The 12,300-nt window shown below is 42.1% G+C and overlaps 1 non-coding gene across 1 annotated transcript; it reads right to left on the bottom strand.

The window, feature by feature from the left end:
- Positions 1 to 4,966: 4,966 nt before the first annotated feature.
- Positions 4,967 to 5,039, bottom strand: TRNAK-CUU (transfer RNA lysine (anticodon CUU)). The gene has a single exon. It is a non-coding gene; the product is annotated as a tRNA-Lys (tRNA).
- Between the last annotated feature and the right edge of the window lie 7,261 nt (positions 5,040 to 12,300).

Below are 12,300 nucleotides of genomic sequence, written 5' to 3'. Positions count from 1 at the left end.
GTAGGAGTGACAGTCAGCGCCATCTATAAGCCAAACAACGAGTGTGAAAACACTCTTATTCGCATGTTTTGGCGTCACGTAGCACGTGAACCTATTATGAGCGGGCAGCTGATTAATTGTCCCTCTTATACAACCTAAACACACCAAGTCTGCCAGTACGAGACCATCGTTCATTGAAATAAGGGAGAGAAGTGTATACCTAAGGGCTCGTATTTCCGTGGTTTAACACAATATTAATGAGATTTAACAGACAGTAATGCCAAGGAATGTACAGGGGAAGTTATTAGAACCAATCGAATGTAAATACGAAGAAAGAAGAAAGGAAAGTGGATGAAAAAATTACCAGCTGTGAGCAGGAATCGAACCTACGACCTTCGAATAACGCGTTCGATGCTGTAACCACTGAGCTATCACAGCGGCCGTCCCTCCATCCACTTTTTTTGGGGGTTTATATGTGAATTTAGAAGTAGGAGTGACAGTCAGCGCCATCTATAAGCCAAACAACGAGTGTGAAAACACTCTTATTCGCATGTTTTGGCGTCACGTAGCACGTGAACTTATTATGAGCGGGCAGCTGATTAACTGTCCCTCTTATACAACCTAAACACACCAAGTCTGCCAGTACGAGACCCTCGTTCAATGAAATAAGGGAGAGAAGTGTATACATAAGGGCTCGTATTTCCGTGGTTTAACACAATATTACTGAGATATAACAGACAGTAATGCCAAGAAATGTACAGGGGAAGTTATTTGAATCAATGGAATGTATATAAGAAGAAAGAAAAGTGGATGAAAAAATTACCAGCTGTGAGCAGGAATCGAACCTACGACCTTCGAATAACGCGTTCGATGCTCTAACCACTGAGCTATCACAGCGGCCGTCCCTCCATCCACTTTTTTGGGGTTTATATGTGAATTTAGAAGTAGTAGTGACAGTCAGCGCCATCTATAAGCCAAACAACGAGTGTGAGAACACTCTTATTCGCATGTTTTGGCGTCACGTAGCACGTGAACTTATTATGAGCGGGCAGATGATTAATTGTCCCTCTTATACAACCTAAACACACCAAGTCTGCCAGTACGAGACCCTCGTTCAATGAAAAAAGGGAGAGAAGTGTATACCTAAGGGCTCGTATTTCCGTGGTTTAACACAATATTACTGAGATATAACAGACAGTAATGCCAAGGAATGTACAGGGGAAGTTATTTGAACCAATGGAATGTATATAAGAAGAAAGAAAAGTGGATGAAAAAATTACCAGCTGTGAGATGGAATCGAACTTACGACCTTCGAATAACGCGTTCGATGCTCTAACCACTGAGCTATCACAGCGGCCGTCCCTCCATCCACTTTTCTGGGGGTCTATATGTGAATTTAGAAGTAGGAGTGACAGTCAGCGCCATCTATAAGCCAAACAACGAGTGTGAAAACACTTTTATTCGCATGTTTTGGCGTCACGTAGCAGGTGAACTTATAATGAGCGGGCAGCTGAATAATTGTCCCTCTTATACAACCTAAACACACCAAGTCTGCCAGTACGAGACCCTCGTTCAATGAAATAAGGGAGGGAAGTGTATACCTAAGGGCTCGTCTTTCCGTGGTTTAACACAATATTACTGAGATATAACAGACAGTAATGCCAAGGAATGTACAGGGGAAGTTATTAGAACCAATCGAATGTAAATAAGAAGAAAGAAGAAAGAAAAGTGGATGAAAAAATTACCAGCTGTTAGCAGGAATCGAACCTACGACCTTCGAATAACGCGTTCGATGCTCTAACCACTGAGCTATCACAGCGGCCGTCCCTCCATCCACTTTTTGGGGGGTTTATATGTGAATTTAGAAGTAGGAGTGACAGTCAGCGCCATCTATAGGCCAAACAACGAGTGTGAAAACACTCTTATTCGCATGTTTTGGCGTCACGTAGCACGTGAATTTATTATGAGCGGGCAGCTGATTAATTGTCCCTCTTATACAACCTAAACACACCAAGTCTGCCAGTACGAGACCCTTATTCAATGAAATAAGGCAGAGAAGTGTATACCTAAGGGCTCGTATTTCCGTGCTTTAACACAATAATAATGAGATTTAACAGACAGTAATGCCAAGGAATGTACAGGGGAAGTTATTAGAACCAATGGAATGTAAATAAGAAGAAAGAAGAAAGAAAAGTGGATGAAAAAATTACCAGCTGTGAGCAGGAATCGAACCTACGACCTTCGAATAACGCCTTCGAAGCTCTAACCACTGAGCTATCACAGCGGCCGTCCCTCCATCCACTTTTTGGGGGTCTATATGTGAATTTAGAAGTAGGAGTGACAGTCAGCGCCATCTATAAGACAAACAACGAGTGTGAAAACACTCTTATTCGCATGTTTTGGCGTCAAGTAGCACGTGAACTTATAATGAGCGGGCAGCTGAATAATTGTCCCTCTTATACAACCTAAACACACCAAGTCTGCCAGTACGAGACCCTCGTTCAATGAATTAAGGGAGAGAAGTGTATACCTAAGGGCTCGTATTTCCGTGGTTTAACACAATATTACTGAGATATAACAGACAGTAATGCCAAGGAATGTACAGGGGAAGTTATTAGAACCAATCGAATGTAAATAAGAAGAAAGAAGAAAGAAAAGTGGATGAAAAAATTACAAGCTGTGAGCAAGAATCGAACCTACGACCTTCGAATAACGCGTTCGATGCTTTAACCACTGAGCTATCACAGCGGCCGTCCTTCCATACACTTTTTTTGGGGTTTATATGTGAATTTAGAAGTAGGAGTGACAGTCAGCGCCATCCTTAAGCCAAACAACGAGTGTGAAAACACTCTTATTCGCATGTTTTGGCGTCACGTAGCACGTGAACTTATTATGAGCGGGCAGATGATTAATTGTCCCTCTTATACAACCTAAACACACCAAGTCTGCCAGTACGAGACCCTCGTTCAATGAAAAAAGGGAGAGAAGTGTATACCTAAGCGCTCGTATTTCCGTGGTTTAACACAATATTACTGAGATATAACAGACAGTAATGCCAAGGAATGTACAGGGGAAGTTATTTGAACCAATGGAATGTATATAAGAAGAAAGAAAAGTGGATGAAAAAATTACCAGCTGTGAGATGGAATCGAACTTACGACCTTCGAATAACGCGTTCGATGCTCTAACCACTGAGCTATCACAGCGGCCGTCCCTCCATCCACTTTTCTGGGGGTCTATATGTGAATTTAGAAGTAGGAGTGACAGTCAGCGCCATCTATAAGCCAAACAACGAGTGTGAAAACACTTTTATTCGCATGTTTTGGCGTCACGTAGCAGGTGAACTTATAATGAGCGGGCAGCTGAATAATTGTCCCTCTTATACAACCTAAACACACCAAGTCTGCCAGTACGAGACCCTCGTTCAATGAAATAAGGGAGGGAAGTGTATACCTAAGGGCTCGTCTTTCCGTGGTTTAACACAATATTACTGAGATATAACAGACAGTAATGCCAAGGAATGTACAGGGGAAGTTATTAGAACCAATCGAATGTAAATAAGAAGAAAGAAGAAAGAAAAGTGGATGAAAAAATTACCAGCTGTTAGCAGGAATCGAACCTACGACCTTCGAATAACGCGTTCGGTGCTCTAACCACTGTGCTATCACAGCGGCCGTCCCTCCATCCACTTTTTTGGGGGGTCTATATGTGAATTTAGAAGTAGGAGTGACAGTCAGCGCCATCTATAAGCCAAACAACGAGTGTGAAAACACTCTTATTCGCATGTTTTGGCGTCACGTAGCACGTGAATTTATTATGAGCGGGCAGCTGATTAATTGTCCCTCTTATACAACCTAAACACACCAAGTCTGCCAGTACGAGACCCTCGTTCAATGAAAAAAGGGAGAGAAGTGTATACCTAAGTGCTCGTATTTCCGTGGTTTAACACAATATTAATGCGATATAACAGACAGTAATGCCAAGGAATGTACAGGGGAAGTTATTAGAACCAATGGAATGTAAATAAGAAGAAAGAAAAAAGAAAAGTGGATGAAAAAATTACCAGCTGTGAGCAGGAATCGAACCTACGACCTTCGAATAACGCGTTCGATGCTTTAACCACTGAGCTATCACAGCGGCCGTCCTTCCATACACTTTTTTTGGGGTTTATATGTGAATTTAGAAGTAGGAGTGACAGTCAGCGCCATCCTTAAGCCAAACAACGAGTGTGAGAACACTCTTATTCGTATGTTTTGGCGTCACGTAGCACGTGAACTTATTATGAGCGGGCAGCTGATTAACTGTCCCTCTTATACAACCTAAACACACCAAGTCTGCCAGTACGAGACCCTCCTTCAATGAAATAAGGGAGAGAAGTGTATACCTAAGGGCTCGTATTTCCGTGGTTTAACACAATATTACTGAGATATAACAGACAGTAATGCCAAGGAATGTACAGGGGAAGTTATTTGAACCAATGGAATGTATATAAGAAGAAAGAAAAGTGGATGAAAAAATTACCAGCTGTGAGCAGGAATCGAACCTACGACCTTCGAATAACGCGTTCGATGCTCTAACCACTGAGCTATCACAGCGGCCGTCCCTCCATCCACTTTTCTGGGGGTCTATATGTGAATTTAGAAGTAGGAGTGACAGTCAGCGCCATCTATAAGCCAAACAACGAGTGTGAAAACACTCTTATTCGCATGTTTTGGCGTCACGTAGCACGTGAACTTATAATGAGCGGGCAGCTGAATAATTGTCCCTCTTATACAACCTAAACACACCAAGTCTGCCAGTACGAGACCCTTAATCAATGAAATAAGGCAGAGAAGTGTATACCTAAGGGCTCGTATTTCCGTGCTTTAACACAATATTAATGAGATTTAACAGACAGTAATGCCAAGGAATGTACAGGGGAAGTTATTAGAACCAATGGATTGTAAATAAGGAGAAAGAAGAAAGAAAAGTGGATGAAAAAATTACCAGCTGCGAGCAGGAATCGAACCTACGACCTTCGAATAAAGCGTTCGATGCTCTGACCACTGAGCTATCACAGCGGCCGTCCCTCCATCCACTTTTTTGGGGGGTCTATATGTGAATTTAGAAGTAGGAGTGACAGTCAGCGCCATCTATAAGCCAAACAACGAGTGTGAAAACACTCTTATTCGCATGTTTTGGCGTCACGTAGCACGTGAATTTATTATGAGCGGGAAGCTGATTAATTGTCCCTCTTATACAACCTAAACACACCAAGTCTGCCAGTACGAGACCCTCGTTCAATGAAAAAAGGGAGAGAAGTGTATACCTAAGGGCTCGTATTTCCGTGGTTTAACACAATATTAATGCGATATAACAGAGTAATGCCAAGGAATGTACAGGGGAAGTTATTAGAACCAATGGAATGTAAATAAGAAGAAAGAAAAAAGAAAAGTGGATGAAAAAATTACCAGCTGTGAGCAGGAATCGAACCTACGACCTTCGAATAACGCGTTCGATGCTTTAACCACTGAGCTATCACAGCGGCCGTCCCTCCATCCACTTTTTTTGGGGGTTTATATGTGAATTTAGAAGTAGGAGTGACAGTCAGCGCCATCTATAAGCCAAACAACGAGTGTGAAAACACTCTTATTCGCATGTTTTGGCGTCACGTAGCACGTGAACTTATTATGAGCGGGCAGCTGATTAACTGTCGCTCTTATACAACCTAAACACACCAAGTCTGCCAGTACGAGACCCTCGTTCAATGAAATAAGGGAGAGAAGTGTATACCTAAGGGCTCGTATTTCCGTGGTTTAACACAATATTACTGAGATATAACAGACAGTAATGCCAAGGAATGTACAGGGGAAGTTATTTGAACCAATGGAATGTATATAAGAAGAAAGAAAAATGAAAAAATTACCAGCTGTTAGCAGGAATCGAACCTACGACCTTCAAATAACGCGTTCAATGCTCTAACCACTGAGCTATCACAGCGGCCGTCCCTCCATCCACTTTTTTTGGGGGTTTATATGTGAATTTAGAAGTAGGAGTGACAGTCAGCGCCATTATTAAGCCAAACAACGAGTGTGAGAACACTCTTATTCGCATGTTTTGGCGTCACGTAGCACGTGAACTTATTATGAGCGGGCAGCTGATTAATTGTCCCTCTTATACAACCTAAACACACCAAGTCTGCCAGTACGAGACCCTCATTCAATGAAATAAGGGAGAGAAGTGTATACCTAAGGGCTCGTATTTCCGTGGTTTAACACAATATTAATGAGATTTAACAGACAGTAATGCCAAGGAATGTACAGGGGAAGTTATTAGAACCATTGGAATGTAAATAAGAAGAAAGAAGAAAGAAAAGTGGATGAAAAAAATTACCAGCTGTGAGCAGGAATCGAACCTACGACCTTCGAATAACGCGTTCGATGCTCTAACCACTGAGCTATCACAGCGGCCGTCCCTCCATCCACTTTTTTTGGGGGTCTATATGTGAATTTAGAAGTAGGAGTGACAGTCAGCGCCATCTATAAGCCAAACAACGAGTGTGAAAACACTCTTATTCGCATGTTTTGGCGTCACGTAGCGCGTGAACTTATTATGAGCGGGCAGCTGATTAATTGTCTCTCTTATACAACCTAAACACACCAAGTCTGCCAGTACGAGACCCTCGTTCAATGAAATAAGGGAGAGAAGTGTATACCTAAGGGCTCGTATTTCCGTGGTTTAACACAATATTAATGAGATTTAACAGACAGTAATGCCAAGGAATGTACAGGGGAAGTTATTAGAACCATTGGAATGTAAATAAGAAGAAAGAAGAAAGAAAAGTGGATGAAAAATATTACCAGCTGTGAGCAGGAATCGAACCTACGACCTTCGAATAACGCGTTCGATGCTCTAACCACTGAGCTATCACAGCGGCCGTCCCTCCATCCACTTTTTTGGGGGTTTATATGTGAATTTAGAAGTAGGAGTGACAGTCAGCGCCATCTATAAGCCAAACAACGAGTGTGAAAACACTCTTATTCGCATGTTTTGGCGTCACGTAGCACGTGAACCTATTATGAGCGGGCAGCTGATTAATTGTCCCTCTTATACAACCTAAACACACCAAGTCTGCCAGTACGAGACCATCGTTCATTGAAATAAGGGAGAGAAGTGTATACCTAAGGGCTCGTATTTCCGTGGTTTAACACAATATTAATGAGATTTAACAGACAGTAATGCCAAGGAATGTACAGGGGAAGTTATTAGAACCAATCGAATGTAAATACGAAGAAAGAAGAAAGGAAAGTGGATGAAAAAATTACCAGCTGTGAGCAGGAATCGAACCTACGACCTTCGAATAACGCGTTCGATGCTGTAACCACTGAGCTATCACAGCGGCCGTCCCTCCATCCACTTTTTTTGGGGGTTTATATGTGAATTTAGAAGTAGGAGTGACAGTCAGCGCCATCTATAAGCCAAACAACGAGTGTGAAAACACTCTTATTCGCATGTTTTGGCGTCACGTAGCACGTGAACTTATTATGAGCGGGCAGCTGATTAACTGTCCCTCTTATACAACCTAAACACACCAAGTCTGCCAGTACGAGACCCTCGTTCAATGAAATAAGGGAGAGAAGTGTATACATAAGGGCTCGTATTTCCGTGGTTTAACACAATATTACTGAGATATAACAGACAGTAATGCCAAGAAATGTACAGGGGAAGTTATTTGAATCAATGGAATGTATATAAGAAGAAAGAAAAGTGGATGAAAAAATTACCAGCTGTGAGCAGGAATCGAACCTACGACCTTCGAATAACGCGTTCGATGCTCTAACCACTGAGCTATCACAGCGGCCGTCCCTCCATCCACTTTTTTGGGGTTTATATGTGAATTTAGAAGTAGTAGTGACAGTCAGCGCCATCTATAAGCCAAACAACGAGTGTGAGAACACTCTTATTCGCATGTTTTGGCGTCACGTAGCACGTGAACTTATTATGAGCGGGCAGATGATTAATTGTCCCTCTTATACAACCTAAACACACCAAGTCTGCCAGTACGAGACCCTCGTTCAATGAAAAAAGGGAGAGAAGTGTATACCTAAGGGCTCGTATTTCCGTGGTTTAACACAATATTACTGAGATATAACAGACAGTAATGCCAAGGAATGTACAGGGGAAGTTATTTGAACCAATGGAATGTATATAAGAAGAAAGAAAAGTGGATGAAAAAATTACCAGCTGTGAGATGGAATCGAACTTACGACCTTCGAATAACGCGTTCGATGCTCTAACCACTGAGCTATCACAGCGGCCGTCCCTCCATCCACTTTTCTGGGGGTCTATATGTGAATTTAGAAGTAGGAGTGACAGTCAGCGCCATCTATAAGCCAAACAACGAGTGTGAAAACACTTTTATTCGCATGTTTTGGCGTCACGTAGCAGGTGAACTTATAATGAGCGGGCAGCTGAATAATTGTCCCTCTTATACAACCTAAACACACCAAGTCTGCCAGTACGAGACCCTCGTTCAATGAAATAAGGGAGGGAAGTGTATACCTAAGGGCTCGTCTTTCCGTGGTTTAACACAATATTACTGAGATATAACAGACAGTAATGCCAAGGAATGTACAGGGGAAGTTATTAGAACCAATCGAATGTAAATAAGAAGAAAGAAGAAAGAAAAGTGGATGAAAAAATTACCAGCTGTTAGCAGGAATCGAACCTACGACCTTCGAATAACGCGTTCGATGCTCTAACCACTGAGCTATCACAGCGGCCGTCCCTCCATCCACTTTTTGGGGGGTTTATATGTGAATTTAGAAGTAGGAGTGACAGTCAGCGCCATCTATAGGCCAAACAACGAGTGTGAAAACACTCTTATTCGCATGTTTTGGCGTCACGTAGCACGTGAATTTATTATGAGCGGGCAGCTGATTAATTGTCCCTCTTATACAACCTAAACACACCAAGTCTGCCAGTACGAGACCCTTATTCAATGAAATAAGGCAGAGAAGTGTATACCTAAGGGCTCGTATTTCCGTGCTTTAACACAATAATAATGAGATTTAACAGACAGTAATGCCAAGGAATGTACAGGGGAAGTTATTAGAACCAATGGAATGTAAATAAGAAGAAAGAAGAAAGAAAAGTGGATGAAAAAATTACCAGCTGTGAGCAGGAATCGAACCTACGACCTTCGAATAACGCCTTCGAAGCTCTAACCACTGAGCTATCACAGCGGCCGTCCCTCCATCCACTTTTTGGGGGTCTATATGTGAATTTAGAAGTAGGAGTGACAGTCAGCGCCATCTATAAGACAAACAACGAGTGTGAAAACACTCTTATTCGCATGTTTTGGCGTCAAGTAGCACGTGAACTTATAATGAGCGGGCAGCTGAATAATTGTCCCTCTTATACAACCTAAACACACCAAGTCTGCCAGTACGAGACCCTCGTTCAATGAATTAAGGGAGAGAAGTGTATACCTAAGGGCTCGTATTTCCGTGGTTTAACACAATATTACTGAGATATAACAGACAGTAATGCCAAGGAATGTACAGGGGAAGTTATTAGAACCAATCGAATGTAAATAAGAAGAAAGAAGAAAGAAAAGTGGATGAAAAAATTACAAGCTGTGAGCAAGAATCGAACCTACGACCTTCGAATAACGCGTTCGATGCTTTAACCACTGAGCTATCACAGCGGCCGTCCTTCCATACACTTTTTTTGGGGTTTATATGTGAATTTAGAAGTAGGAGTGACAGTCAGCGCCATCCTTAAGCCAAACAACGAGTGTGAAAACACTCTTATTCGCATGTTTTGGCGTCACGTAGCACGTGAACTTATTATGAGCGGGCAGATGATTAATTGTCCCTCTTATACAACCTAAACACACCAAGTCTGCCAGTACGAGACCCTCGTTCAATGAAAAAAGGGAGAGAAGTGTATACCTAAGGGCTCGTATTTCCGTGGTTTAACACAATATTAATGCGATATAACAGAGTAATGCCAAGGAATGTACAGGGGAAGTTATTAGAACCAATGGAATGTAAATAAGAAGAAAGAAAAAAGAAAAGTGGATGAAAAAATTACCAGCTGTGAGCAGGAATCGAACCTACGACCTTCGAATAACGCGTTCGATGCTTTAACCACTGAGCTATCACAGCGGCCGTCCCTCCATCCACTTTTTTTGGGGGTTTATATGTGAATTTAGAAGTAGGAGTGACAGTCAGCGCCATCTATAAGCCAAACAACGAGTGTGAAAACACTCTTATTCGCATGTTTTGGCGTCACGTAGCACGTGAACTTATTATGAGCGGGCAGCTGATTAACTGTCGCTCTTATACAACCTAAACACACCAAGTCTGCCAGTACGAGACCCTCGTTCAATGAAATAAGGGAGAGAAGTGTATACCTAAGGGCTCGTATTTCCGTGGTTTAACACAATATTACTGAGATATAACAGACAGTAATGCCAAGGAATGTACAGGGGAAGTTATTTGAACCAATGGAATGTATATAAGAAGAAAGAAAAATGAAAAAATTACCAGCTGTTAGCAGGAATCGAACCTACGACCTTCAAATAACGCGTTCAATGCTCTAACCACTGAGCTATCACAGCGGCCGTCCCTCCATCCACTTTTTTTGGGGGTTTATATGTGAATTTAGAAGTAGGAGTGACAGTCAGCGCCATTATTAAGCCAAACAACGAGTGTGAGAACACTCTTATTCGCATGTTTTGGCGTCACGTAGCACGTGAACTTATTATGAGCGGGCAGCTGATTAATTGTCCCTCTTATACAACCTAAACACACCAAGTCTGCCAGTACGAGACCCTCATTCAATGAAATAAGGGAGAGAAGTGTATACCTAAGGGCTCGTATTTCCGTGGTTTAACACAATATTAATGAGATTTAACAGACAGTAATGCCAAGGAATGTACAGGGGAAGTTATTAGAACCATTGGAATGTAAATAAGAAGAAAGAAGAAAGAAAAGTGGATGAAAAAAATTACCAGCTGTGAGCAGGAATCGAACCTACGACCTTCGAATAACGCGTTCGATGCTCTAACCACTGAGCTATCACAGCGGCCGTCCCTCCATCCACTTTTTTTGGGGGTCTATATGTGAATTTAGAAGTAGGAGTGACAGTCAGCGCCATCTATAAGCCAAACAACGAGTGTGAAAACACTCTTATTCGCATGTTTTGGCGTCACGTAGCGCGTGAACTTATTATGAGCGGGCAGCTGATTAATTGTCTCTCTTATACAACCTAAACACACCAAGTCTGCCAGTACGAGACCCTCGTTCAATGAAATAAGGGAGAGAAGTGTATACCTAAGGGCTCGTATTTCCGTGGTTTAACACAATATTAATGAGATTTAACAGACAGTAATGCCAAGGAATGTACAGGGGAAGTTATTAGAACCATTGGAATGTAAATAAGAAGAAAGAAGAAAGAAAAGTGGATGAAAAATATTACCAGCTGTGAGCAGGAATCGAACCTACGACCTTCGAATAACGCGTTCGATGCTCTAACCACTGAGCTATCACAGCGGCCGTCCCTCCATCCACTTTTTTGGGGGTTTATATGTGAATTTAGAAGTAGGAGTGACAGTCAGCGCCATCTATAAGCCAAACAACGAGTGTGAAAACACTCTTATTCGCATGTTTTGGCGTCACGTAGCACGTGAACCTATTATGAGCGGGCAGCTGATTAATTGTCCCTCTTATACAACCTAAACACACCAAGTCTGCCAGTACGAGACCATCGTTCATTGAAATAAGGGAGAGAAGTGTATACCTAAGGGCTCGTATTTCCGTGGTTTAACACAATATTAATGAGATTTAACAGACAGTAATGCCAAGGAATGTACAGGGGAAGTTATTAGAACCAATCGAATGTAAATACGAAGAAAGAAGAAAGGAAAGTGGATGAAAAAATTACCAGCTGTGAGCAGGAATCGAACCTACGACCTTCGAATAACGCGTTCGATGCTGTAACCACTGAGCTATCACAGCGGCCGTCCCTCCATCCACTTTTTTTGGGGGTTTATATGTGAATTTAGAAGTAGGAGTGACAGTCAGCGCCATCTATAAGCCAAACAACGAGTGTGAAAACACTCTTATTCGCATGTTTTGGCGTCACGTAGCACGTGAACTTATTATGAGCGGGCAGCTGATTAACTGTCCCTCTTATACAACCTAAACACACCAAGTCTGCCAGTACGAGACCCTCGTTCAATGAAATAAGGGAGAGAAGTGTATACATAAGGGCTCGTATTTCCGTGGTTTAACACAATATTACTGAGATATAACAGACAGTAATGCCAAGAAA

Source organism: Rhipicephalus microplus, chromosome 8, assembly GCF_043290135.1.
Source record: "Rhipicephalus microplus isolate Deutch F79 chromosome 8, USDA_Rmic, whole genome shotgun sequence".
Classification (NCBI taxonomy): domain Eukaryota; kingdom Metazoa; phylum Arthropoda; class Arachnida; order Ixodida; family Ixodidae; genus Rhipicephalus; species Rhipicephalus microplus.
Note: the sequence above shows the minus strand (reverse complement) of the source record. Positions and strands in the feature narration are given on the sequence as shown.